Source organism: Diadema antillarum, unplaced genomic scaffold (assembly GCF_040938485.1).
Source record: "Diadema antillarum isolate AM-2024a unplaced genomic scaffold, OU_Dant_1.0 scf00000086, whole genome shotgun sequence".
Taxonomy (NCBI): domain Eukaryota; kingdom Metazoa; phylum Echinodermata; class Echinoidea; order Diadematoida; family Diadematidae; genus Diadema; species Diadema antillarum.
In genome coordinates, this window is record NW_027270975.1 from 1,504,240 (window position 1) to 1,531,883 (window position 27,644).

Genomic DNA, 27,644 nt, shown 5'->3' on the forward strand with positions numbered 1-27,644 from the left:
AAATGGACATTGAAACACACACACACACACACACACACACACACACACACACACACACACACACACACATACCATGGAGATATACTTCTGGTATATCATACATCAAGTCACACGAGCAAACACACAGAACCGTTAATGAGGGATACTCAGATGTGCTAAAGGCTCATCACTTTCTCGTACCGGAGAGTATTATTATTATTTTTAAAAAAAAACTGTATTGTACTATTATAAATGAAAAAATAAATAATCAATAATGTAGCCATGGTGACAATCGTATATACTGACGGTAATAATGATAATTGATGTTTGAATCTTCTGTGCATCAGTACAGCTCAAAGAACTATGTGGGGAGGTGTTAAGGTGATGATCTCTTATTATCTGATACTGATTATTGTATTTATAGGTCATGTAATTATCACCAACATTGTATATTATCAATATTATGTTCGTTTTGTGAAATACAGTAGGCCTACATATTATTATCACCATTCATTTATTCACTTTTTTTTTAACACGTGTTTTTGTTGGTAATTGTTTGAGATGAGAGACCTACAATTACACATGCAAGCAGTCCTCAACAATTAAAGCTCAATATGATTGAGTCAACTTTACAAAACCAAAATTTGGTAAATCTTACTATTCTATAACGCACAATTTTGCATTTATGGGTTCAATCCATTAAAAGTGATGGCTCCAAATCCTTGGGCGAGATGCAAAAGCAGCGACCGATATAGACAGCGATTTGGGCGAATGTGTGTAGAGAGCGTCACGTCAAGTCTCGATCTCAAGCGAAGAGTCCTTTTCGCTTGGTAGTGCTTCGGTGTCTACTATTGAGGAAGAGGAAACAGATTTACGGCCCGATTTTAGCTACTTCGTAAGTTTTTGACGTGCTCTATATTAGATATTTGGCTTTCTAATTTTTTTGTTACATGGCTGGTATACAAATCTGTTGTAAAAAATTGTCAGTATTGTCTTAGTGGGAAATTATTTAGCGAACTACACTTAACTACCTTGGACAACTTGGTGTATTATCCTGTACATGTACAATACAAGTGTACGTGTACGTGTATAACCTGGCGGCGGCGACAGCGTGGGTGCGTGCAAGCTGCTTGTGGCGTTTCACCACGTACACCACCACACGCTACGCTGAAAGGCCCAAGGTGTGGTTTCAAGTGTAACGTTAGAAGTCTAACACGTTAGTGCGAGCTTAACGCTTGCATAGCCATAGAATTAGAAAGCTCGTGTATGAGACATTTACTGTAGGACCTGTACTAATATTCGCTACGTATGGTAATGTATTCCCCTTCAGATATTTCAATTTTCCTCTCTTTTTATGAAGTTTTTCCCATGAAAGTTGAAGATTGTGAAAGAACTGAGCTGACTAACGTAGGCCTAGCTGTTCAGTGTTAGGCCCCATTGCTGGATTGATGACATGGCCCCAGACCAGTAAACAGTATAGAATTCTAGTACGAGTAGTATACTTGGGTGACCCGCACCTCGTCATAGTTAATGTTTGCCCATAATTGAATCACATTTCGCCACTGAAATTCTTTGAAATCCAACTCACATACAGGAAAAATGCTGAAAAGTCCAATGGAATCACAAGTTCACTGATCGATATTGAAAATTTGCAGCTATTGTCGTCAAAGGCGAACGATGCAAAAAAGTTGCGCGCTAAGGAAGGGGCCCGCAACTCGTCACCCGCTCTCCCATAGACTTAGCACGTAAAAGACGTGTGCGGGTGACCGTGATGTTCCCATAGACATACACGTAAAAGATGCGTGCGGGTGACATATAACACGTATTCCTATAGCCCTATTAAAATTTCAGATTTTCGCGAAAAACTGTTCGGTTTTCACCACAATTTGCTTGGTTGTGGTAGTCCTGCCAAGCTTCAAGCGTACAGAACACAGTTCCGGGCATACATTTTTGTTCAGTGCGCTCAAAACGATTTTAAGCGGGGTGACGGTATTCGGGCCCCTGACGAGGTGCGGGCACCTGGCTATACTAGTAGGCCCCCACTGCACATGGTTGGCACTGCACTGCATTGACCGAAAGATCGGTCTGTATCTGTCCGTCGTGGAATGTTCCGCGCCGCGGAGACTGCGTCTGGCTTCACGGATCCCCTCCGTATACAGACCGAAGTCAATGATTGCGGCTCTTGTGTGGAGCAATCGCGCACAGATCAAACGTTACGATAATACCAAATTTCAGACAGCTTTTTTACATTCAAACAAGTTTGACATGACATGACACATTATGCAGCAATATTTGGGATAAATTTCTCACATTTTGCAATCGAAATACTCACAGTAACCCGGTTATAATGCAGAAATTTTATCCATATCGCAACATCGCCGTTCGCTAGCCGTAGGTCGCCATTTTGAATCTGTAAACCAATCACATGCAAGGTACTTTATTTAGTAAATTACTAAAAAAAAACACGTAGAAACTACCTCGCATGTGATTGGCTAATAGATTCATACTGTATGTTTCTGCAGTTTGAACGTGACGACGCGACGGGCTGGTTGATGTGTGTTTTGCGTTGAAAATTCTACCGAAATATTGGATTATTCATTAATCTGGTGAGTGTAGTCTATTCTTGAATAGTTGATTTAACTATTCAAGCTTATATTTGCCGACCTAGGGCCGTGAATTAGACGCAATCGAGAAGGGCGAGGTACCTCACCCAATTTTCCATAGAGACAGTGGTTAAGAACATCCACACAGCAATGGGTACTACAACCTTCCGTCTGTCTACGGAGGACAGCGTTAATGGCAAAATACAAAAGAGTCCTCCGGACAGACGGATCTTTCTGTCTATGCACTGCAGTGCGCTGCTACATGTGCTAGCTGCACTGCCACTGCCCTGGCAAACACTGCACTGGCATGTCTGTCTCTGTAATGCGTTTGTCAGTTGTAGTCCCGGCCCTTGGGTGGCAAAATGGGTACCCGGGGATGGCCGGGACTTGCATCCCACTTGCAATTTCAGGATGTTACACCACCCGGCCAAGTCTCCCGCAGGTCGGGCAAATTTTGCGTGGAAATCCCCCGCTAAGTCCACAACAGGCCGGGCAAAAGTGAAGTTGAAATCCCCGGCCAATTCCCTGTTAGGCCGGGAAGTATTTGCATAGAAATCCCCGGCCAAATCCCCGACGGGCCAGGCAGTATTTGCACAGAAATCCGCGGCCAAGTCCCCAACAAGCCGTGCAGTATTTGCTTAGAAATTTCCGGCCATGCCCCAACCCTCAGGGCCTGGTCACACTGCCCAAAAGTTGTGTAAACGCATGAATCACGCGAGAAATTCGGTTGTGCGTGCTTGTCCATCGAGAATTTTCACTGATTTATGCGTTGGAAATCACCGATGAATTGCGCAAGAACTAAGGAAAGATCATGCGATAATCATTAACAGATCAGACCACGCATGCATGAAAGCAATAATGTCAACATTTTCGCGAACGATCACTGATATTCCACGCATATTTCGTGCATTGTTCGCGTAAGAACTACGCAACCTACGCAAAAATTACATAAAACAACGCAATACTGCGTAAACTTTTACGCGAAGCCAAGTTTTGAGCTGCTCAAAACCTGGTCTGGAGGCCCGTTCGCACTTCCCAAAAGTCGCGTAATATGAATCACGTAAGAAATTCGAGCCTTACACGATATATGCGCGATTTGCGTATTTCATGAGTTTGTAGGTATTATTGTGTGGGCCTATGATGAAATACCTAACTAACTTTACTCACCGAATGGCTAACAGGACGCGACAGAGCTGAAGGCACCACCAGCAGTAGTGGTAGACGACCGTATCAGTAGTGGAATGCACTAGGGCACCAGAAAAGGTGAAGAGTGTCCTTGTGGGTTGTATTGCACTCCCCGAAATAATATGAAACGATATGGACAAACTCCGAATGCACTTACATGTATGGTGTCCGAAGACGACAGTGTCCCATAGAAATATGTACAAAAGATCCAGCGGCAGCGTGGAGTAGCCTCCGAGTGCCGCGGCTAGCACAAGCGAGGGTAGAGTCCACCGCTGGAGCGCTGGGTCGAAGAACTGCGAGGTCCCTGGTAGAGTCTGCACACCACGGACAGCACGCAATAGCAGGACCGATGCAGCGATGTGATGGGACGCAGATCGCGTTGAATGCAGCGCTGTAACGAGGCGCCGATCGCGTTGAATGTAGCGATGTAAAAATCCCCAGACTGGAGTGTAGAGTCTGAAGAAAGGGTGAGTCGCGATATAAAAGGGAGCGAATATCGCAAAGTATGAAATCCGGGAAAGTGTAATATTCCGTATTGGGTATAATCCGTATAAAATGACAGTCCACGGTGCGAGGTATCGTCAGCGAGAAAAGACGTGGGAATTATCAATGTACGGACGTGATATGCGGACGTGACTCCAACGATTAGAACGTGCTCTCAGGATGAAAGCTAATCGTGAAGTGAGGAAGCGTGGAAAATGAAACAGCGTGGTCGGAGAAAGCGTGTCATGGACAGGAGCTTTGGAAGTTGTAATTGGCTGGTGAGAATGCACAGCTCGCCACTAATTGGTAGTTTGTTTCCGTGACAGCAAAACAAGGGGTGTGTTTCTGAAAATCCGACTACTGTTGGAATGTGAAATACGCGTACCTCGGCACGATGACAAAGGCGAAGAATGTAGTGCGCACCTGTTATGTGTCGGCGCACAAAGAAAGTTCGCATGGATGTTGACAAAATACTGGGGCCGCCAGACAGCGTAATTTACAACAGCCAGAATGCCAGACAATATGATACATAGATATTGAAAACCGCTACAAGTTTGTCTGACGTGGAACCTTCGCAATTGTCAGCCGATGTGTGCCGGATCGGCGCTTTACGCGATCCCGGGTGTTGAGCAGCTCAAAACTCGGCTTCACATAAAAGTTTACGCATTCTATTGTGCGGTTTTACGTAATTTTTGCGTAGTTTACATAGTTTTTACGTGAACAATGCGTGAAATATGCGTGGAATATCAGTGATTGTTCGCGAAAATGTTGCCGCTATCGCGTTCACCGACGACTTTCCACTGACAATATTAGTGGACATATGGCAATCATGGTCTATGATACGACAGCAGGGTGGTCCACAACTTGAAATTTTAGCATGTTGCAAGCTCAGAATCTGAGAATATTGCAGAAATTGAATATGCACGATGAGTACGTAGTACGCAATATTTTGCTGCTTACATTCAATGTTCTCTCTCATGTTTTGCACACAAATATCTAAAGTACCTGGTAGTTTGATTTTTCTTACAGTACGGTATGTTATGCACATGTTTTGCACATTTTTGAATACCGGTACTTTTACTTTGAGCTTGTTGCAAATTCTTGAGGATGTTGCATAGCATGTTGCTGGCTTTTTAGGATGTTGCACAAGAATTTTAGCATGTTGCAGCGACATGCTAAAACCCCTCGTGGACCACCCTGCGACAGCCTGTCATTTTTGAACATCCTGCAATGGAGAGCGATAGGGCTTGGTATTGCTCAAACAAACCACAAGCTATCACTACAGTAGTCAAAATCGCAGTGGTAGGCAGGCTTTAGCAAAATTACATGCAGCAATGCTTTTACTTGTCAAATGGCACACCACATACAGTACTGTAAAACGAGGAATTTTCGCGTGCACTTTAATTTCGCGAATTTCGCGAGCGTCAAGATTCGCAAAATTAAATTGCACGCGAAAGTTCTTGTTTACACTATATGCATTGAACGCCAGTGGCACTTCGCGAAATTTTCATGCCACGAAAAAGGCTGTCAGCTCCAATTCGCGAAAATTTCATGCCGCGAATATATAATGTTTTACAGTATGTGTATTTGTATGTTCTACACAATGGCACTAACCCTAGTACTACAAACTGTACAATTGTAGAGCTGAAAAGTGAAGTACAACAGAACTGTGTACGTGGACAGTCACTGTACATGTACATTGTGTTATGTAAGGTTACCATGTAAACAAATCTATAAAGAATTGATATACAATGTATATCTACAGCTGTAAGCTAGGCCCTATCTTTTTTTTTTTGTCCCCGCCGAACGAGTTCGAGCAGGGAACTATGAAACGGGCTCCGTACGTGTGTGTGTCCGTCCGTGTGTCCGTGTGTGTGTCCGTCCGTGTGTCCGTGTGTGCGTCCGTGTGTGATCAAAATCTTCAATATGCTACTTCTCTGTCATTTATGAGCCAATTTTGATTCTGTTTGCTTTATATGATAGCACTATGTAGGAGCTTTGAAACTTCTACACAGAATGTCAGTTGTGACCTTTGACCTTGACGTTTGACCTATATTGTACATTTTGCTACAAAATGCTACTCCTTCGCCATTTCTAACCCGATTTCGATTCCGTTTGCTTTATGTGATGGCACTAGTTGAGGGCTTCAAAACTTCTACACAGAATTTTGACCTTTGACCTTGATTTTTTTTACCTGTATTGTACATTTTGCTACAAAATGCTACTCCCTCGCCATTTCTAACCATTTCAAGGAAAAGTAGAATTTACGCGGTGCGTAATATATGTCCCCGCCGGAAGTAGCATTTCACAAGAATTTCACAAGACTTCACTTTTTGAATAAAATGCACAGTTCTTCAACTTGCTACTGATGTATATTAAGGGTAATATTATTCCCCCTGCCTTCTGAAAGAGAGAAGTTGAGTGTTCCTTTGTTATGTGAGAAAAATGGAAATATGTTGAATTTTCTTTATTCTTTCTTTAAATCGTTGTACTCATGTGACATCACAAGCTATGTAGTAGTCTTTTCATCCAGCCGTGACTGAGCAGAAACTTCAAAAATTCATAATTATTGAATGAATTGTCCGATTTTGCTCAAACTCTCACTGATGTGTTCTACTAATATTGCTGCATTCACTCAACCCACGTGTCTATGAAGGTGAACTTGTCCTTTAATAAGGTATTACAGTAAACCTCACATGAGTCAAAGCTCTCGGGACTGACAAAAATGCGTCGACTTAAGTGAACTTCGACTCTCGCGAGAGTCAATTTTTTTCGACTCACAGTTACGTACATGTATTATAGTGCATTTGCATGCATGTGTGTGTGTGTGTTTGCATTCAAATTTGTCTGTTCTTGAAGATAATGTTCTTATTTTGTTCTAAATTGAACATGGAATTTGTATCAATACTAGTAGTTAGACGTAGTTCTGAGAATGTCTGCGCTAATGTGGCAATGTGCATGTGCTACATGTATGTCTATGGTTCAACATAGGTAGCCATCTCTGTCAACCTACCCTGAGACAAACACTCTCCCAGGCCCATCCTGCCTCCATTGAACAAAACTATACAGCCAGCCGGGCATGCACTAACAAGCTCCGCCCAATTGGCCTGTCACTAAAATATTAAAGCAGCGATTGGTTGACCAAGGAGTTCTGGCTTGACATGAATAAAGTATGGATGTGCTGTGTGTATGGATAAAGTATGTCCCAGATCGATGTGTTGTGTGTATACAATGCATACATGTTTATGTATTTGACATGCGTGCGGAGCGGTACGGTGAGTGTGCATGCTTACCTGCAGTAGGTCAGGGACGGGGTTCTGCGACATGCCGATTTTTTTGTTCTCCTCTAAATGTAATAAATGAGAATGCCAGACAAATCTTCTTCGGCTCAAGTGATGTAAACTACGTGTATTTTGTACAAAAGGGACTGAATGTTTTACTTCGACACAGCCGAAATTCGACTCTCGTACTTCGGCTTATCCAAATATTTCTTAGAGAAAATACATAGGGAAAAATCGGGACTTTTTATTTTGCTTCGAGTTAAGTGATTTTCGACTCACTCGACGTCGACTTATCCGAGGTTTACTGTATTTCATTATTGAAGTACCCAAACATACATGCAAACAGCAGTCTATGCTGAATTTGCTGAAGTGAAACCACTGACTTGTTACCCATTTTTACTTTCCTGCAGATTTATATTGGAGAAAGAAACCAAAAGCATGGCTGATGATCAAGATTATGGTGGTGAAGGTGGGAAGCGTGCTGCAGAGGACCAGAGGCACAACCAGCACAAGCGTCCCCGAGGAGACTCCCCCCAAGTAGTCGTTCGCCTCATGATTAGGAGTTACAATGCTGGAGGGGTCATCGGTAAGGGTGGCGAGAACATCAAGCGCCTGAGGAGTGAGTACGATGCCAAGGTCTCCATTCCAGACTGCAATGGACCAGAACGCATCATCAAGATAGTTACAAAGAAGCTGGATAGCTGTCTGGGCTGTATCCAAGATATCATTCCATGCATTGGAGATAAGAAGCATTCGCAGGATCAGAAAACTTCGTCTGTAAGGGTCATGGTCCATCAGAGCCATGCTGGGGCTATTATCGGAAAAGGTGGCTTCAAGATAAAAGAACTAAGGGAGAAAACAGGCGCTAACTTCAAGATCTTCACCGATACCTGTCCCAAGTCTACAGATCGAGTCGTTCAACTTAGCGGTGATCCAAAGGTGATCACAGCAGCCATTAGAGAAGTCTACAACATCTGCGATGAGACCCCTGTGAAAGGCCCCTCACAGGAATACGACCCCTTCTGCTATGAAGTTGCTTACTTTCATAAGTATGGAGGCTACCTGTTTGATCCTTCAGAGGAAGAGGGAGATCGAGGGGATGGTGGATATGGAGGAGGAGGAGGAGGAGGAGGAGGAGGCCACTGGAGGCAAGGTGGTCCTCCGATGAGACATCCGCATGGTCATGGTGGGTTTGACAGAATGAGAGGAAACGACAACTTTGGCTATGGACGCAGTCCGTATGGAGGAGGAGCTGGCGGAGGGGGCCCAGGAGGTGGGGAATGCGAGGCGGACGAGGGAGGAAGGGGTGGCCGTGTGTGGTGGAGGCAGAGGCGGCTTCAGTGGGCAACAGTACATGGAGCCGGGTTTCAACTTCAGATCCGACCGCAACTCGTCAGAGTTTGGAGGTGGCGGAGGTTTCGACTCTGGTTCTGGGGGCGGTGGTGGCGAAGCCGTGCAGACGCAGCAGGTGACCATCCCCAACGACCTCGCCGGAGCCATCATCGGCAGAGGTGGTCTGCGCATCAGGAAGATTCGGAATGATTCCAGAGCTCAGATCAAGATCGATGACTCCCTGCCAGGCAGCAAAGAGCGCATCATCACAATTACAGGTACAGCAGAATCTTGTACCTATGCCAGCTACTCTAGCAAACCAGTGTGAGGAATGTCAGAATGAGGGGCGCAATTAGTGATGCAGGTCCTGGGTTTTTGTCCTGCTAGAGTTTTCTTTTTCAGACATGTACATAAATATTCACTTGATGTGATTTAATTGCTTCTTGCTTTTTATAGTTCATGGTATTATCAGTGTTTCTCAAGTAGACATTAGAATACAGAACATTTGGGCGAGCTCACCCACCCACAGTCTTCTAACACTTGTAATTTCTGACAACAAATTCTGGATTTTTTTTAATTTCAAACTTACAACTAGGGCAAAGAAAACAATACATTTGCCTTGTGATTGTAGTAATAATCAACAATATGAATAAGCACAAGCACAACTGCATAGTTTTGTTTTTGTTTTGTTTTTGTTATTTATTGAAATCTTCCATTGAGCAAGTAAAATTTAATAGATGCACCATTTACCTGCCAAATTAGATAGTAATCTGATTAAACAAGGGAAATCAATTAGTGTAATCAAGGCATATATATATATATGTATAGATGGTGGAGTACATGTATTTTTTTGGGGGGGAGGGATGCACCACAAGGTATCCACTAAATGCAGTTATCACTGGTGTCATTGGGATGTTTTGAGTGCTATTTGTTAATGTTTTCTCCCATATTTTACCTCTTGACCTTTTATTTCCTATTGAGAAAGGGTTTAACAGCAATCTTACTTTAACCAAATCTCAGCCATAGGTTTTGGGTGTTTCTTCCATTTTTATAACTTTCTGGAAGAGGATATAACTATATATATTTTTTCTTTGCTGTGGTCTTTAGTCAAGTGCTATAGGAAGTCCCTGCCAGACAGATTGTTGTTTCAAACACACTACAGATTTGGGGGTGGGTTTTGTTGTTGTTTCTTTGTTTTAACATAACAATAGTGTTTTGTATGTAGTCCTCATGACTCAAAACTCTGTTATTTCATGTCCATCAGAGTGGCTTTGTTTGACTGCTGTATGTCCATGTTCTTTTAGGCCTGTAATTTTAGTAAGTTGTGAGCATATTGATATTAAGATGAATTGTTACTCAGCTTTGTATCCAGGAAAGTGGTTAGTGTGAAATGGTTCTGTGTATTTCATTTGATATTTAGCTTTTTTTTTAATACCAGTATTAGTGTTTTATCAATTTACCAATGCAGACAAGCTTTTAACAAGCAGATACTAGCCATCAGTGCTGATATAAAGGCTAAGTTCATATGTAGTCATACTTAAAGCTAAAATTTGTCCAACAATAATGACACACAATAGATGATATCATTTTTCCAATGATTAGGCAATTGCATCCCTGAACTTCAACTATCTTGCTCTGGAACTGGCATGTACATGTATTTGTTTTAGTTTTTATATACCCATGCCTGGCTAAATTGAAATATATTCCTGTATTTTCCCTTAGAAGATGGCATCTTCTGTCTTCTGTCAAAAGTGTGGAATTGAGACTTGTTGCTCATTTCCCTTGTTTTCTTGAATACAGTATCTTTGTACTGTTGAAATTTGCAAGTCTCCTCTAAGAAATTATTTAATTTAAACTTGATCTAAATACTGTGCAGTACACAAATTTTTCAGTAAATGACCAAGCTCTTCTGGATGGGGGAAATCAAATATTAGTAAGGCTGTTTAGAGAATACATACATGTACAGATGGATGTCATGTGATGTGTGGCATACACTGTATGTTCTGTACAAGAGACTCACTAAATGTCATAAGATTTACAATGCTTGTTTGGACTCAATGATAGATTTTCATAATTTGTGCTGAGCAGCGATACATATGACCATGCAGTAGATATCAAAAAATAAATGAATGAATAATTGGAGTTCAGTAGCACAATGTCAAATACTTTTTTTTTTTAATGCCCTTTCCTTGCTGTACATATGAGCTTTTAGACTGTTTACCCATGAATGCATTAATTGAAACTCAAGTTTGCTAGGGACTGCTGGTCCTTTTCTTAATCATTTATCACAGAGCATAAAGAAATGAATACATTCATACATGAATACATTCATACTCTCTATTCTCCTTTATTTGTTGGATAAACATTTGCAATGTGCGTCTAAAGATGATTCAAGACTGCCTTGACAAAATATTTCCCTTTTCATTGTGTTGTTTGTCATGCATTGTAAGGCAGAAGTGGTAGAAATCTCAGCCTGAGAGTCGTTTAGAACATACATTGTACATTGTAAACTGTATCAACAACGACATTGTATAGTACAGACAGTCTTTTGATGCAACAAGCAGCAAAATGTCTCTGAACTGTGACCAAACCAGACCAGAGGTTTTTCAAGGGAGGGGATGAGGGAGAGCATTTATCCCGAGTGTAAACATTTTTCTGCAGTGATTACATTTCTTAATTTTCAGCATGCGAAACTAAACACTACTACAATTGTACACATGACTTCTCCATAAAGACAACACCCGCTGATGATGCATTTAGATTACAAACATACATGCATGCATGTTTTCCCACAAAGCTGTAGATTTTGCAAATTGAAAGGTCCTTTGTTACCTTGTATGCTAATTATACTAAATCAAATATTCAGTTTACAGTCTACAGTATGTGGGAATATGGAACAATTCACACACATGTACAGTTGACAATTCAGACTGTGAAAGAGCAGAGTGCTAGCTCTGAAGTCTTGTCAATGATTGATTAGGACCAAGCCAGACTTGTCAAGGCTCTTGTCAAGTGATCAAGAACAGAGCTCTGTTCATTTCTCATTTTTGGGCTTAATCTATTGGAGCTGAGGAAAGTAGAGTGATCAACATTATTAGTGCCATGACTTTATACATTAAAGTGAAAGATCAGTCTGTATTTATCGTTCGGGATATGTTCACATAGATTACGTCTGGCTCCACGGAATCCCTCTCCTATACAGACTGAAGGCTCTTATACCTACTGCCATAGGGGGGATTGCCCTACCCACAAAAACCAATGTGATTGGCCAATGGATGCAATTTGCTGAATATCAGTTTAAATCAGAGCATCTATTGTGGAAGCTGTCTACCAAAATCTTTGATGTTTCAAACAGATGCTGTACACACTGTATTTACCAGGGTATATTAATTTTGCTATTTAAATTTAAATTTGCTGATCCAGGACTGAATTACTAGTAGATGTAATCGAGGAGCGTAAGGTACACTACAAATTGTATGTACCTCACCCCCACAGCAGTGTTTATGAGAAGCTTCCGTCTGTCTTGGACGAGAACCATCAAAGTCAAAAGATGTTTTTAAACTCCTCCGAACAGGCAGATTTTTCTGTCTAATCAATACATACCCATGTACAATGTACTACACTGTATTAGTGTACATCGAACATGTTGTACAGTGTATGGTACATCTTACATGTCGGTTTGTCCCAACTTGACAGGTTTTTTGTTTTTGTTTTGTTTTGTTTTTTCAATTCTAATCATACAGTATAGGAACTCCTTCAAGGCTTATCTAGGGCTACTGTTTTCTGTTTTCATAGATCTGCAATTTTCTATCCTGCAGACTACCCAAACTAGTAGAATTAACAGTGTCATTGGTTTGGAGAGTATTTGATCACAATAGGGTGGATAGTTTGAAGTTTACACCATACAGGTACACTTGTAGCTGTCCACTTCTGTCACAGATAACTGTTCTGTTCTGATGGAATATCCTGTTCACATTTCAGCTCACAGAAGTTCAGAAACATAAGTTTCTCATATAAAGGTTGTTAGTTTGAACACCTTATGCAATGTATATCACATCTTCAGTTTTATCTTACTTTTTTTTTTCTCACAAAGGGGTTATCAGAATTTTACAACACAATGCACACCTTAACCATGCTGACAATTCTGGCAAATTCTCTTGTCAAAATATCAATTGGCTGTCACTCTCACTGAGCTCATGTCAAACATAGCTAAGGAATGGTGATAGGGTGATGTCTACATGTGATTAAAAAAAAAAAAACTCATAGTCACACCGTCCTATATTATTTTCTTTTTGTAGATGAAGAGGGTGCATTGTAAGGAAGTGTCAAACATACCGGTACAGATTTGGGGACCCTGAATCATTTGGAAAAATACTATCTCAGTGTTTCCCATGAGTATGTAGTCTCCCCAGACTTCATGTCGCATCTTACATTCATTCTGGATTCCAGCTGATAGACCGACAGCATGATGTACAATATTTCTTGTGATTTCACTTGGTTTGTAGTTTTTAAAGGTAGACTATTTTTCCAGTGATATACAGTTGCCATCGTTTAATTGGGACTTGGATAACCCTGAGCACTGCTTTCATGGGACAACATGACGTCAGCATTTCCAAGGGATATTGACTTTACAACTTACGGGCACAAACACTGGTGAAGGAGGACAATTTATTCAATATTCTTTATTCAGATATTGATATAGACAATTTGTATAGAATATTTTACAGAAAGAAAATAAGCTAATTATGAAGCAGAATGTAGCCTAAGATTTATTGATACACACACTAAGAAAAAAAGAAAGAAAGAAAAAGGTGGCACATAGTCCAACTGCACACTACAATGTAAGTACAGCCTTGCTCAAAATTCAGCCCGTCACACATCGTGTAAATTTTTGACAACTTTTAGTCTCGACAGGAACTGTACCAGGACAAAAGTCTCCTGAGTCTCGATAGAAGCGCTGGCGACTGTATTTCTCTACCAATGTTGTCATACTAATGGATATTATGGATTTTTTTTTTTTTTTAATGATTGACCTCATTCGTCAAGCTTTGTCTAGTTCAAGTTAGGAAATAAATGATGTGAATTCACTGATGCTACTGTTAGGAGGCATAGAGTATTTTTCATATTGTATGCAGTGTGTGCTGAATGTAGGTATGTGTTTCAAGTGCCATGTGTGAAAGTTTTGAGTTTGTCATATATTCTCCTATCATCCAATACATATTCACCACTGTAGTGTCCTCTTATACCTGGTGCTGGTCACACATGCTTTTATTTGTCACAATGTATTATACATTGTACCTCACAAGTGTGTTTTGATCATGAGAGTTGTCCTGAATAGGAATGTTGAGCAGTATGAGATGCACATTTCATCCTTTCCTTTTAAGTATTGGACCTTCTTACTGCTCCCACTACCCATTCAGAGGTAAAATCAAAGTTTTCAGATATGATGCCAATCCTACATAGCCCTAATAGCCACCAGACACTTCTCTCTAACACCATGTTCCATTGATTCCTATTTTGGTGATCATACATTATGTTTAAAAGCTGTTTGCTTGTGTTCTGCCTTCCTCCCAACACCTTATTTTTCTACAAGAAAGATATGTGAAGAATATAATTGCTGAACATACATGTATTTAGCACTTTTTAATGAAAAATAACTGCAGTTATAGAGAAAGTCAAGGTAGATAATCAACGGTTTTCAGATTCAGTGTGCTAGCTTGTCAAGCTCTCTTGACAGTGCACAGATCTTTTTTTTTTTTAATCTGTACATGTAGAACTGATTGAAACAATGCCTCAGAGGGGAACAATGGGAATTTGTCCCGGACAGCTAAAATTGTGCATCCGATTACTAAGACCACCCTTCCTACACATATGACAAGATCCAACCAAGAGTGGTACAGAGTACAGACCTTGTTTTCTCTGTATGGTCCCCACATTCATAGGCATCCTCAGATTAGTCCAACTGCAATGGATAACATAAAATTTGAAGTCAAATGGCAACAGTTATGTCCACAACCAGAAATTTGAACTTGATGAAAAGACAAAGCCAAGTGATAAATTCCCATGTTCAGCTACTGCTTTGTGAGCACTGCTTGAGTGGGATGGTCAGTCCTAAACCACACCCCAGAATACTCCCTCAGATCTAATAGAATCACCAGTTTCAATTTTCAGTATCAACTGCGCAAACAAAACATTGAGTTGGTTGTAGGAGGTATCTGGGTGCCATGAGAAAGCATTGAAACAGCCACTGTAGGAACCTCCTAGCCATCACTGACATGTCCACCACATGACGTAAGGGGCGTCCCTCCTTGCCGCGACCAACTTCTGTCCAATGCCTCGTCCAAACGCCCAGTTGTGATGCTGGGTGTGAAGTCCGATCCAACTTGCCCTACTCCGATCTGACTAGCCACTCATCTCACTACCAGTTGCCCGTCCATCTATCCATCCCACTGGAAGAATGCGGGCTCATTTGGTCCACTTAACTCTCTTCCTGCCATGTGTGACCTCACCTGACCCGCTCTGATCCGATCCAACCCGCTCCGTTCCGGTCCAATGAGCCTTTTCCATTATTTGGCCCATCTGCAATAGCCGTTCCTGATGCGTATGTATGCCCAACACTTTGTAAGAACTACCTTGCCAAGAACTCCAATCATTTCTACAGGGTGCCATAATAATCCCACACTAGTACTACCCAGAAAACAGTCTTTCCTGACCTACATGTGAAAGCCCAGACCAAAATCGTTTTCCCAATTAATTTTCATGTGGGAAATTTCCCGTTGAGAGTGTTCCTTTCAGTCCCTTACAATGCTGTGTGTACACAGAGCACCAAAGCCACAACATATTCCACTCGAGTCCAGCATTTTGTGTAGTCATCTTCACTGAGATTTATGCAAGTGTCTCTGTCCTACACACTGTATGCTGCCAAAGATATGTCAGTTCTTGGTGTAGCTTTGCTCTTTTGAAAGTATGAAATATATACATGATCAGCAGTGACAGATTGGAATGTCATGAACACAAAACATTTGTTTTGCAGTGTTTGGAGAATGCTGGAACATGTCTTTGCTTTCTCTGTACACATTTGAAGATGAAATCAATTTTACTTCCTGTCCAAAAGAAGATATATACATGTACATTGTATACAAAGAAATAGGTTTTTCCGTGAAACATTGTCCACGTTAAGATGAAATGTGACTTAATTCTCAGCAGAGATCTTCTCTCTTTGCTCTTTCTAACTTGTGTCTCATCATCTTTTGCAGGTGGCATAAGATTGCAAGGAAGATCCTGCCTTCGTGGAAGACCTCTACAATATGCAGGATGATCACCCCTTGCTACAAATGCAGCCAAAGGCTGAAGTCAAGCTCAGCTGAGGATGGTCAAGGATGGTCGACAGCATCTGGCCGTATCCAGGGATGGAATTTTCTGTGTAAGTACTGTGAAGACAATTTGAATAGTGTTTGTGTATTTGTTTGTATCTGTCCATTTTGGTATGTGTGTGAGGATGTTTTATGTTTTTGTTTTTGTTATTTTTTCTGATTTTCTGTTTTGTTTTTGTGAGACATTTTATTTTATTTATTTATTTCTTATGCCTCCGCCCAAAGGGTGCCGGAGGCATTATGTTTTTTTTTTTGTTTGTTTGTTTTTTGTTTTTGTTTTTTATTTATTTTTTTTTTTGGGGGGGGGGGGGAATTCTTTATTTTTTGTGAATGACCACTCAAACTTTTCAATTTTCAGGCTTGCCAAGTCTTTTGCATACCTGTATGTGCCAAATATTCAGCTAGTCTAATTTTTCACGAATCAGTATATCTGGACAATTTTGTGAGTTGTTGAATTTACCATCTTGGAGTACAGTAATGGATGGAGATATGTGTGCACGCAAGTTGCATTCATGTCTGGATCAAAGTTATACTTCGCCTTTTTTAAAATCCACAAATAGCACCCAACTCACAAAATTCGAAAAAAAAAAAATGAAACCTGCAAAATACCTTTGCTCTACATTTTTGTTTGTGACCCTGCGTCACAAAACCAACAAAAAAAGTCTCCTTACATGGATTTTTAATTAAGGGCGGTTTCTGAAAGAGCAGACTCTAATGTTAAAATGATGTATAACTCAATTCAAATGGACTCTCTTAACTTCTCTGAATACTGGAAAGAAAGCACACACTCTGGAAAAATGTGTACTGAGAACCACTGAAAACACACCGTTGTATGATCCAAAACTTAAGAATAATGGAGAAGAAGAAAAGCTCTTTTAGAAAATATGAAAAACTCAAGATTGACTTCGTTGACCCATTTCACCTTTTTTTTTTTTTTTTTTTTTTAGTCCTCATGTAGAATCATGGGGTGCGATTTTTTTGTTGGTTTTGTGGTGCATGATCTTATCCAGTATATCCTTTATTTTCACAAGACTCTCAGAGTTGAATATTTCCATTTCAAGCTTGTAACAGTGCATTCAGGTTTCAATAACAGTTTCATCATTAAAGTTGTAATATGGCTTGACTTGTCATAAAATTTGTTGTAAGGTGCACCTCAAATTATGAAAATGCCGATCTAGTAATCTATATATTTTTTTTTAAATCAAACCTTTCAAGGGCAAGTCCACCTGAATGCAGCAATATTAGCAGAACACATCAGTGAAAGTTTGGGGAAAATCGGACAATCCTTTCAAAAGTTATTAATTTTTAAAGTATCTGCGCAGTCACTGCTGAATGAAAAGACTACAGTGTTTAATGTCACATGCGTAGGATGATATAAGGAATATACATGTATAAAGAGAATTTCACAAAATATAATTTTTGAAAAAAAAGTGGACATTTCCTGGACCTGTCATTGACATATGTTAAGGGTAATATTATTCCCCCTGCCTTCTGAAAGAGGCAAGTCAAGTGTTCTATTATGCAAGAAAAATGAAAATGTGTTGTATTTTCTTTATACCGTTCTATACATGTGACGTCACAAGCTGTAGTAGTCTTCTCATCCAGCAGTGTCTGTGGAGAGACTTCAAAAATTCATAACTTTTGAAAATATTGCCCGATTTTTCTCAAACTCTCCCTGATGTGTTCTACTAATATTGCTGCATTCGCTCCATCCACATGTCTATGAAGGTGGACTTGTCCTTTAACCACTATGAGAACAGCAAATGGATCATGGCAGCTCTGAAAAGAATCTGTCAGAGTGGTAGCAAGTTCATCTGAAAACACAAACTTGTCTGCTTTTTATGATGTATGCTCTTTCAGGATACTTATCCATGACTCAAGTGTTCCTAAATTGTACATTCTCATTTACAGGTGGATGCTACACTGCAAATCATCGCTCTTACCAAGCATAGGTTTGGCTTGGTATTGAATTAGAAAGCTGTGGAGAGGAACGCCTTCCGTGACTGGGCTACATCGTCCTTGTGTCAGTCTGTTGGGAGAGATCAGCTTATTGGCAGTGGGCAGAAGATAAAGGCCAGGATGAAAAGATTGGAAGAACTTGTTCAGCGAGCCAGTAGGGGCATGGTAGACTAAAGAGGGCAGATAAACTCATAGGACTAGTATGACATGTTAACATTCTCAGTCTCTGGACTGCTATGCAAATGATAAATGGTTTTGAAACTGTTGTCGGACAAACCTGTAGTTTATCTGAGGGAATTTCAGAAGTGCGATTGTAGTTTTATTCCATACACTTGTACTTTTAGCCCCATACTCTGATATCTTGCCAGCCAAATATTTATTGTTTTTCTCATGCAGTCCAGTGGAAGTTCATGGTCATACAATAATGCTAATGACTTTTTTTTCTCCTTTTTTTCTTCGCTCACACTCTAGCTTGTGACATTTTTCACTACCAAAAAAGTTTTTCTCTGGTACATGAAAGATGCTTACTAGTTCTAGCAGAGAAAGAGAAAATTTCAGTGTTCCTTACTAGCGGTTCTTATGGTTATTGTCAGATGACCAGAATTATACCTGCTGTTACAACTATGTAGCAAGTACACCAATGTATATTGTGATGCTAAATGTACAGTGAGTTGAAGAAAAACTTTCTTTCAAGCTGTACTTCAATTGTTCTCCAAATTTACATTTCATGAAAGGAAATTTCCACATCTGTAATCAATGGAGGTACATTTTAAAAAGGATGGATTGATGTTGTGCTCTAGCATTTCTGGGTGAACAAGAAGTAAAACCATAACAGTTGCTTCAGTAATTACTAGTATATAAGAAGTAACCTTAAAGGACAAGTCCACCTTCATATACATAAGGATTGAGAGAATGCAGCAATATTAGTAGAACACATCAGTGAATGTTTGAGGAAAATTGGACATTCCGTTCAAAAGTTACGAATATTTTAAGTATCTGCGCAGTCACTGCTGGAAGAGAAGACTACTACAGTGTATGATGTCACATGCGTACAACTATATAAGGAAAATAAAAAGAGAATTTCACAAAACTTTACTTTTTGAATAAAGTGCACATTTCTTCGACTTGCTACTGACATATGTTAAGGGTAATATTATTCCCCCTGCCTTCTGAAAGAGAGAAGTCAAGTGTTCTTTTGTTATGGGAGAAAAATGGAAATATGTTGAATTTTCTTTATTCTTTCTTTATATCGTTGTACTCATGTGACATCACAAGCTATAGTAGTCTTTTCATCCAGCCGTGACTGAGCAGAAACTTCAAAAATTCATAACTTTTGAACGGATTGTCCGATTTTGCTCAAACTCTCACTGATGTGTTCTACTAATATTGCTGCATTTACTCAACCCACATGTCTATGAAGGTGAACTTGTCCTTTAATAATGTCAGTATTTATAAATACAAAAATGGACTCTAATCAGGTAGTGACGATGAATTCCAGTTATGGCATGAGTAGATAGCCTCATCATCAACAGGTCAAATATCTTGAAATCATGACCCCTGTGCAGGTATCAAGAGTCAGTTTCAAAGTTTACATTCACTGTAGACTGCAAACCTTGTTCTGAAGAAACATACACTCACAAGGTTGCAACTCTAATACCAGCTCCATGGGATGTATAGTGATGGTGATGAGGAAAAAGTTTGATTGCTTTCTGTAGGGGTAGCAGTAAGACATGAGAAAATGGTTGTATTTCCTGACAATATCCCCCTTCAGTGTCAGCTCTGTGCTCTTACATATGTAAATTGTCTGGTCATTATCCTTCTTACCCCTACATGCCAGTAACCCATTTGTGCAACTTGGTCAAAAGAGATACTATGGAAAAATGCCTTGTTCAACAAGGATTTACACACTAGAAGGACTCGAACCGATCTTCTGAGGATAGAAATTGCTCGTGGAAGTAGGATCATTGGTGACTTGGTTGATCTGTAAAACAATGTCTAGATAATTTGTGGTTTTGTTGAAATGGTTTTGATCATCTGTAAGGTAAATATGTCTCCTCCACTGTAAAATTTGGCAGAAAGAAATAAACTTCAGTGAAAAGAACGTGATGTTTAATTTAAATGTCATCAGTGTGAGAATGGAAGAAAAGGAAGAGTGGAGATATAGAAAGAAGGTGTATTCTGTGCAGTAGTGCATGGCTGGGATTGGGGTCTGATGATGGCTTACAGGGGTGGGTTAAGTTGTCATGCAAGTGTCAAGTGGAGTCCAACTCAAACAGAGAATCGATTCCAGAGTACAGAATAATGGGCGTTATGGTGGTTATTAGTTACAAAGACGTAATTGTCAAAAGTTTCAAACTAAATGGCCTCTTGTGACGTCCTGATCGTTGATTTATTAAATCAAATGTATCTAATATGATGTAAAGATGACAAAAGCCAGCAGTACATATCAGCATTATACCTATAGATCTATATATGTGTGTGTATGTATGTATGTGTGTGTATACAGGGCTCAACATTGGCTGTGGCCCAGGGCCACAAAAATTGGTGTTGGGCCACCAAATGTCTAACTTTGGTGGCCCAATCGGGCAACTAAGATTCAAAATAGCTTGTTACTTTGGCTTTTATTTCCGGCTGCTACTATTTTTTTCAGATTTTAGACTTCAGTGGCCTGAACAGGCCACCAGACAAAAAAGTTAGTGTGGAGCCCTAATATGTGTGTGTGCATGTATACAGCTGTATATATATATATATATATATATATATATATATATATATATATAATATACTGTGTATAATATATAATATACTGTGTATATATATAATATACTGTGTGTGTGTGTATATGTATATATATAATATGCACACATAGATGTATAATAATAATGATAGTGATAATAATATATGATACTATGGGACTTATAAGGCGCCAAATCCATCTAATACACGAGTTGAATACTCTCGATACAAGCATGTGCAAGAGAGTACATTTACATACAGGTACATAAGAGAGAAAACGAAGTGGAACAGTACATGACATAATATTACGAACATAATTATTGTAAGCCAAATTAAACAAATACTTGTTGAGATTATTCTTAAATACTTCAACAGAATTGCTACAGTGTATTCGTAATAAGTTGAGGGAGTGAGCACCATAAAGAAGATATACATGTATGTATACATTGTATATATATATACATACACTAGTATTATATATACATACATAAATATATATGCACTGTATATATAAACTTAAAAAAGTTTGGAAATTAGAGTTTGATCAGTTATTGTTCTCTTACCTCGGCAATACTGTAATAATTGAAATGAATGCTTGTTAACCACAGAAAAAATTGTTCAATTCTCTGCGAAATCACACCCTACTTTATGTTTTGGTAAGTCGCTCATTATTTTTCCGTGTTGATATGTAAGTTTCCCATGTCTCTTTGATTGTTATGCATTCTTACATCAACATTACCATACATAGATTCAAACAAGCAAGCAAGCAAGCAAACAAACAATGGGTATTTAGAAACAGGACGCGGACCATTAACGTTTAATCTCACAAAACCTTCATCACACTATCATTGAAACACTACCAAGTAAAAAACAACTGAAGTGGCATGGGTCTGATTTGCGTGGATCATTGATACTTATTGTTTCAATTACATCATCAGGGCTCGGTATATCGGGTGGGTGGATGCCCAAGGGCCTGCACCACCGCCTGGCACCGCATCTTCATGCAGTTGCTTAGAATTTTTGTTTCTATAATGGCGATTGTCCCAGCAGGGGAATCCCACCTCCCTGGTCCCAGGGCTTCCAGCTAATCACTGTGTCTTTCAGCCACATCTTTTTGAAGCATCCCAGCTTCGATTTGCCCTATTTCGCGGGCCTTTTAAACATTGCCTACGCGTGGTATAATGACAAACCAAATACAAAATATACGAGCTATCAACCTTGCCTGGCATGGCAGCACTATAATCTTACATGTACAGTGTATGTTAAATTCAGGATTCTATATTCAAAATAGCATTCATTGCTGACTGGCTGAAAACATGAGAGTAATCTAGACAAAGAACATGTTCTTTATTGACTCTTAATCACTGTTTTTCACGTAACAAATTTTCAATTTAGACCTGATACTGCCCTTTTCACAATAGCATAATCATAACAAGTAGGGTATCATTAAAGAGAATTAAAACATGTTTCTGATGGTACCAAGCATGCATTGATTGTGACTAAGAGAAAGGAAAAGTAAACAATCAAACTCAAATTTCCAAATCTTTAATTTATCATATCATAATGATAACACAATGTTTACAGACGCAATTTTATTTTTTGCATCTTTTGCCCATCCTGTCTTTTGAGCACAAAAGAAGAATTATTGCAGAGTGACATGACGACCGAGTTTGACAATGAGATAATTACCATTTTGATCGCTTCAAATCTATTGAAGATGGATCGCATTTCTCATATTATGTATTATGGAGTGTTTCAAGGCATTTTTAGAAATGTTTTAATGAAATAGAGTTACCATTTAAAGACCCTCATTTACCCTTTTATGAAAAATGGTACATGTTCTTTACAACAGGCGTGAAATACTATAAAGTCTTAACAACGATCCCCCCCCCCCCCAGCATTATTATTGGACCCTCATAGGTTGCTATCATGTTGATTATAGAGATATCATGTTCTTTAGTATTATCTCTATGCTTGCTACCTAAATACACACATATAGGCTGCAGATTGTCGTTAAACATTAAACCCCACTGTGTGGGGTATAGGGTTAGGGCTATAGGGGTAGACAATATTGTCAAATAAAGGAATATCTGAACATTAATTTTGTTAAACGTATATGCTTTGCACATTCAAACTACAATTGTACTCAATTTTTAACTTAAATATAGTCGAGTATACGTGTGGGTAATGTGAACATTCTGAAACAGAGAGAGAGAGAGAGAGAGAGAGAGAGAGAGAGAGAGAGAGAGAGAGAGAGAGAGACCGGAGGGGAGGACGTTCTTATCGCTTCCAATGTCAAGCATTCTAATATGGAGGGGGAGGATTCGCTAATCACAGCCAAAGAATTGTTGATTATTGCTATTTCAACTGTCTTCTTTTTGACAAGTGGTACGATTGGTTTCGAAATCTATACGATAGAAAAAAAAAAATGTATGAACAGGGTGGGGGCTGACTGCGACCAGCCCGAACGTATTACTGTGTACAAGGAGCGCCCCGGTATACAGACGGCATGGAATCCATGGTGTTCCACAATTGGGTATTCCCCCTCAAGCGGTATAGAAAGATTGTTGAATTATTTGTGTATCGAAATCGTGATAATTTCTTAGGTAAAAGCAACATTGTTATTCCCATTCCCTGCACACACACACACACACACACACACACACACACACACAAATCAGCATAAAGTTTGTACTTTTCTTTCAAGCAATATCTCTATCGAGCTACATTATTCTGACAAAATAACATTTCGTATAATGATTAACAGTAAACTCTAAATTGGGTAGCTTGGTAATGTTGAATGTAAATCTAGTAAAACCCCAAGTCGCGTGAAAAACATTTGCATCAATATTTGTATACTTTTATGTACGTGAATGTTGTCAGGATTGTATGATACAACAATTTAGTTTTTCAATGCAAGTGAATGTGGGGGCGCTGTGGTAGTGCATAAGATTCCCAACTCCTGATCGGAGGACCCAAGTTCGATTCCCGCCCAGTGCTTACGTCCTTGGACAATATATTTTTTACCAACCATGCATATGTTCCTCTCGACCCAGGTGTATAAATGGGTATACTTGGCAACACTAGGGTAATAATAACGGCAGGGTCCTCTGATAGAGCAGTGACAACACTGAAAAAAGGCTACCTTGGATAATGAAGACCTTTATTATTATTAACGTATAGTGAGCGAGCTCAGAAATCTTGCACTTTCGCCTTCTCACACAAAAGTCCCATCAGGACACTATGTTTTCCAATAGTGTTGCATACCCCTATAGGTGAAATCATGCCAGGAGAGGGAAAGGTGGCAGGGACAGGATGTTTGCAGCATCGTCATTGTGAGCGCAAATATAATATTGCAAAATGTCAAGACAACCAAGTGTGTAATTGCTTCATACGGTGCGCCAATGACCGGTTTTGATTGATTCAACAATATAGGCCGGCCTACTGTATTGTGAAAATAACACATATTGAGACAAAATGAGCAATTTAAACATCCGCTCGTTTTCTAAAGAGCACACCGTGATTTTTTTAGTCCTTCATTTGCCTTTGTGTGAAATAGTGCGTGAAACTGTATAAACAAGCATTAATTTTCGTTTGGGGCTCCCTTTACATAGTCCTGACAAAAAAGGGGGGAGAGATTGAGGGGCGAGAAGAGATTGAGGGGCGGGAGTATCAGAGAAAGGTTACTCTTATGTAATTATCATTGTTCCTCTTTTTATGATCGCTGTTAGAAAAAGCTATCATTATCATAATTCCCCGTCAGGAAGTACACGTTTGTTTTGAGAAGCACATTTCTTTCTTTCTTTGATTTGTTTTAATTTGTTTTGATTTGTGTTTTTTTTTTCACGACCACTCTCTAGTGGGACAAAAAGGAAACTGGCGACCAGCCTTCGCCGCTCTTGCCGGGCACACATTCCAAGTGAGGGCAAAAATATCCTATCACCCTGCCATTTGATATGTCAACTTTGTGTCTTTCTAATATGGGCTAGAGAGAATGTAAGTAAAAGAAAATTACTTTCAGGGAACAAAGAAGTCTAAAAACACAATATGTTATGATAAGACTCGTATAACTCAAACATACATATATAAGTGATTTTGTGCATGTTGGAAATATTTTGCGGACATGATATTAGGAAAGGGATTAAATAATCTCGGTATTGAAAGATTTACCAACTTTGTGCCTTTGAAATACGGGTCGTGGCAGAGGAAAAAAATAAGCAGAAGAAAATTTCTTACAGGGACAAATAGGATAGAAGAAGAAGAAGAGAGAAAGAGAGTGATTTTACACCCCCCCCCCCCCTTATAAAAAATAAAGAGGGGGTACTTTTCTTGCACGTTTTCCGACTGGCTGTCGATGCAGTCCTAGCAGTTCACACGCACATGTCATCACTTTTACTGTGTGAGAAGGGGGCGCCATTCAGCCGATATAATCAGTGCCGTATGATAACCATACATCGGTAGTCTCGGATGTCATTCAATGAAAGTATACATGTATACCCAAATAGAATTGTATACGTTACTCCAGGGAAATGGGTAAGAGACTCTTCCCACTTCCCTGTTTTACTGCTACTCTGTCAAAAAACAAACAAACAAACAAACAAAAAACTATAACGAACAGACAAGTGACAGGCAAGCCCGGGTAAAGATATCGCTTGCGACTTTTAGTTGAGTTATCGGGCATTTGGATTGATATTCAGTTCAGTTAAGTTTGTTTTATTTGTCCACTTGTACAAATGAGAAAAATTAATGGATCAACAACAATCTAACTGTAACAATTTTAATCAGTGATGCCTATAACTTACTCGTAATTTTATAGGCATAAGTATGCAAGTACATGAAATGAATAACGTGTATACTTGTAAACATTAAATCCCATATTTCGAGACGCGGATGGAGGAGACCATTGTCAATAAGCAGTACTCATAGGCTTGACTTGGATGACGGTTTGGAATGTATAAGAAAATGCAAAATTCTTATTGAAAATGAAGGAGCATTAACTGCAGAAAAGAATATCTTCATCTTCTAGTTACACACGAACAAATGAATTTAGCGCTATAGGACTAGACAAGACTATGCCATAGACTAGACTAGACTAGACAAGACAAGACAATTACGATCGAGGGACAGAGAAAGGGATAGGCTACCTGAAGTAGAGAGAATAAAGAAAGGGGATATTACCAGCTTTATTCTAATCGAACACTTGCGCAACAATACATTTTTATACATACAACAGAAAATTAAAGGCATCTATACATATAAAATCTTAGGCCTACTCGTGCAACTTTTTGTGAACAGCTGTTCAGCGATTTTATTTATAGACATCAGTATAGACGATTCCTGCATAACAGCATTTCCGAGCAAGTTTTAGGAATTTCTTCTATTATTGCTTTGATTATTGTGCGGAGAATCTCACACGAGTTGAAGAGTCGCTTGGATTTCTACTCGTCGAGCCGTGTATGAAGCGTCAAGTGTCATACCGCCCATTGTTTCTTTCAAGCAATTAAAGAGAGAAAACGTGCGGGCATGAGGAGACTAGGTAAATCACTCTTAGCAATTCTAACACTAACAATACGCCTTGCTTCCAAATCGGACTTCTGGTATAGCACTGCGGAGGAAACTGCCCAAAGTTCATTAAGCTCTGACGCGAATCATTCGATTCTAAACGGGCGGTGCGGCGAGCTGCCTACCCCTCGAACCCCCCTGATCGAAACCTAATGATCCATTATCGTAGCGTCGGAGCAGGCGATCAGGCAGTTGCCTAGCAACCTCCGCCATTATCATCAATCATCGCGTGACAAGGCGATCGTCATAACGACATGGCACAGTCATCATCATCATCGTCATTATTTTTAAAGGTCGCCACACGGTTATCTAGTCATTTCCCTTACTATTCGTGCAGTCATTCAGAGTCTATACTCTACATCACGCACAATGACTGCGTAGACGATAGGCGGGACATGAAAAGCAGGTAGAAGATTGACGAAGGAATGAAGATATACTGAGTGTATATTATAAAACGTTTATCAAATCAATATGTGGATTGCACAGCGTACAGCAAAACCAGCCGATTAATGTCATTACGCGACATTATCAATGCTCAAGATAGTGGGTGTGCAATCAATGTAGACTTCGACCGACAAATCCATGTCTATACATTATCTCATCGCTGTATCTCGGACTATATACGTGACACTAGATAACAAGTCTGCAAAAGACAATGATTGTTATGATCACATATTTACTATCCTTCTATAATGTATTTCTTCGGGCTCACGTATCAGCCAATCGAAATCGTCACATAAATTTAAAACTTCTCAACAGGGAGAATTGAATGCATGCATCACAGTTAAACTCTTGATGTAGCTTGGTTCTCATCATTGGAAAATTAACGTAATAAATGTACAAGCTTGGTTCAACACAATGGTGAAATGCAACGCCAGTGCATGATACAATAATAATATCGTCTCTTAAGAAAACTCGTTCCATAAAGTATCGGGTTACAAATGACACGAAGGTTTATTTAGTCGATATTATAGAGATATTCAGTAAAATTGCCTTTTCCAATACTACATGTCACAGCGCCTTTAAGTGAGCGAAACTCGCTGGCTGGCCTCGCGAGCTTGGTTGCCGACAGCACGGCGCCGAGTAGGCCAATGAGTCAGGCCATTATTATCATCATCATTATCATCGCTATCATCTGTGGGGCTATAAAT

The 27,644-nt window shown here is 39.7% G+C and overlaps 1 pseudogene; it reads left to right on the forward strand.

Moving 5' to 3' along the window:
* The first annotated feature begins 783 nt into the window (after window positions 1-783).
* LOC139717936 (heterogeneous nuclear ribonucleoprotein K homolog) lies at window positions 784-9,191 on the forward strand (annotated as a pseudogene).
* The last annotated feature ends 18,453 nt before the right edge of the window (window positions 9,192-27,644 follow it).